The sequence below is a fragment of the Etheostoma cragini genome, chromosome 19, assembly GCF_013103735.1.
Source record: "Etheostoma cragini isolate CJK2018 chromosome 19, CSU_Ecrag_1.0, whole genome shotgun sequence".
Taxonomy (NCBI): domain Eukaryota; kingdom Metazoa; phylum Chordata; class Actinopteri; order Perciformes; family Percidae; genus Etheostoma; species Etheostoma cragini.
Genome location: NC_048425.1, coordinates 978,467 through 981,729, shown reverse-complemented (window position 1 = coordinate 981,729; position 3,263 = coordinate 978,467). Strand labels below are relative to the sequence as shown.

The following is a 3,263-nucleotide window of genomic DNA, read 5'->3' as shown; positions in this document are numbered from 1 at the left end:
CTCATGTTGTCCTCATGTTGTCTTCATGTTGTCCTCATGTTGTCCCCATGTTGCCCTCATGTTGTCCCCATGTTGTCCCCATGTTGTCCTCTATCAATGTTCTTTTTAATTCCCCAAAATAACATGATTGATTCCACCCAACGCTCTTTGCCAAGTACAAATCTCTACTTTCATTAATTTTGGGGCGTCTTATTCAATTTTATAGCATTGTAAAACAAATGGAAGTGTTTTTGAAATAGTATTGAGTAAAAGTTGACATATTCCAGTCTGTGATTATCATCAACATCCATTCCTTTAATTTTAGTCTCAATAATTCCTAATTTCTGCTTTTATAACTCAAACATTAGGTAAACAATTTTTTTATTGACTGTAAACTCCAAAAAGAACTGTAAAACTGAAGTTAATAGTGTTGAAAATGTCAAAACAAGTGACAAACATCGGCAAGAAAGGCATCAAAAGTGTTGAAAAAGGGACAAAAACGTAAGAAAAAGTGACAAATATCGATTAAAAGACTCAACAAAGTGAAGATTTTCTTCTTATAAGACAACACGAGGGTTACACCACTCCTAAATGCTTCTTCCCTCACCAACCCTGTCTGGGTCTGGCTGTGAACCAGGTCTGGTCATTGGGGAACCTTCTAGGGGTGCAGCTGTCTTCCCAGAAACTACTGCATGACATCACAGCCTGCGTGTCCTCGTCCAAGTCGGATGTTAGTCCTGAAAACATCCCAATCTGTGCAGTCCCAGCAGAAAGAGTGAGATGTCTCACTCTGGAGATAAAACAGAGAACCAAACACACAGGGAAATTAGGAATTATTGAGACTAAAATTAAGGAATGGATGTTGATGATAATCACAGACTGGAATATGTCAACTTTTACTCAATACTATATCAAAAACACTTCCATTTGTTTTACAATGCTATAAAATTGAATAAGACGCCCCAAAATTAATGAAAGTAGAGATTTGTACTTGGCAAAGAGTGTTGGGTGGAATCAATCATGTTATTTTGGGGAATTAAAAAGAACATTGATATAGGACTACATGGGGGCAACATGGGGACAACATGAGGACAACATGATGACAACATGGGGACAACATGATGACAACATGGGGACAACATGGGGACAACATGAGGACAACATGATGACAACATGGGGACAACATGAGGACAACATGATGACAACATGAGGGTTGGAGAATTCTTTTCTTTTAAGAAAATTCTCTCTTTATTTTTCCATAGACACTGAACCAGAGCCAAAAAAGTCTCCCGGTAAGTAAAAACAACAAACCCATGGCCAGATGGCTGAGATGGGGAATATACGGAGCGTTTTGCAGGTAAAGAGACAGACAGTACAGACCAAAACCCGCTAAAAGAGAATATTCCACTGACAGTCATCAGGGGAACCCAAACACAACGAGTCCCGGTGAATCATCATGTTGTTCTGTAACGGCTCAGTCTTGCATTGCCGGACCAATGTCCACAGCGCCGTGGAGGAAGGTCTGGAAACGGGAATAACACTTCTTGCAAGGGGGGAAAAACACTCTTGCTATGATGGTTGTAATATTTATTCACATTGGGTTTATTGTTTCTTTTTTCATTCATTTATTCATTCAAACCTTCATTTAACCAGGATAAAACAAAAAATAGACACAGAGACACTTCCAGGTAAAGATATAGACACGAGACACTTCCAGGTAAAGACAGAGACACTGAGACACTTCCAGGTAAAGACATAGACACAGAGACACTTCCAGGTAAAGACATAGACACAGAGACACTTCCAGGTAAAGACAGAGACACTGAGACACTTCCAGGTAAAGACATAGACACAGAGACACTTCCAGGTAAAGACAGAGACACTGAGACACTTCCAGGTAAAGACATAGACACAGAGACACTTCCAGGTAAACCCAGAGACACAGAGGCACTTCCAGGTAGATACAGAGACACAGAGACACTTCCAGGTAAACCCAGAGACACAGAGACACTTCCAGGTAGATACAGAGACACAGAACTTCCAGGTAGATACAGAGACACAGAGACACTTCCAGGTAAACACAGAGACATAGAGACACTTCCAGGTAAACACAGAGACACTTCCAAGGAAAGACAGAGACACAGAGACACTTCCAGGTAAACACAGAGACACAGAGGCACTTCCAGGTAAAGGTCCTAAATCAATTTGAAACCAGAGACATCCAGACTTCCTTTCTGCAAGGTCCTTTAAAAACCCTTTAAAAGACAAAAATGACTCCAACTGGACTTCATTCTGAAGCTGAGTCCATGCGGATGGAGCTGCAAAATTAAAATATACATAATAGTAAAAGCCTTTCTGCCAAAGTGAGTGCAGGCTTTAGGGACTGTCAACTAGGGACTTAGGTCCTGTGAGTGCAGGTGATGTGTCCCTGCAGACCTGGGAGGATGGGAGGGTTCAGATAAGGAGGAAGAAGTCCTAATGCTGCCTTATAAATAAAAATATGCCAGTGCATCCAACGCCGAATGGAGAGGGAGACCCCCCCCCCCCCGACCTGAGAATACAGTGATGAGTGAGAGGTTTGAAGTGTGTGATGAATCTCAAGGCTCCATAAAACACAGCGTCCACAGCATTTAGACACTGAAGTAACATCCCACATGTCTCACCAGTTCATGCATTTTGGAGTCCCACAGTAAAGGACTAATGTGGTCGTTTTACATCTCTTCTCCAGGACGTGACGGTGACATTGGTATTGGCTACGGTTGCATTGCTGTGGGTGCTGCGTAACTAGAGAAATATGGACCGATCAGTAAGTCCCAGAACTCTCCTCTCATCAGCTTCATCTTTATTTTCCATTTTGGACATTTAAATGTCCTTTAACATGCTTTCAGTGGAAGTGATGGGAGTTTTTTTGTTCCGTAGATACAAGTTCAAGACGAGCCGGGAGAGGACGCAGCAGTCGGACCACCAAGAAAAGAGAAAAATAATCTTACTAACTATAAACTAATAGAAATAACACTTTGACGTACAGTGCTGCTCATGATTATAGGAACCCCTGCTATTTAATACCAAAAGCCAAGGGGACTTTATCAGGAGGATAGTATCCAGATCCATGAAATAACTGGCCTTTAATAATAATAATAATAATAATAATAATAATAATAATAATAATAATAATAATAATACATTTTATTTAACAGCGCCTTTCTAAGGACTCAAGGTCACTTTACAGACAATAAAAGACAGATACAGATCATACAGATACAGATTCTTTAGTAATAAAAATC

At 40.5% G+C, this 3,263-nt stretch overlaps 1 long non-coding RNA gene across 1 annotated transcript; it reads left to right on the top strand.

Annotated features, from left to right (window-relative positions):
* The first annotated feature begins 1,234 nt into the window (after positions 1-1,234).
* LOC117934956 lies at positions 1,235-2,941 on the top strand. Its single transcript, XR_004654632.1, has 3 exons — positions 1,235-1,271; positions 2,708-2,785; positions 2,899-2,941. It is a non-coding gene; the product is annotated as an uncharacterized LOC117934956 (long non-coding RNA).
* Positions 2,942-3,263: the final 322 nt, after the last annotated feature.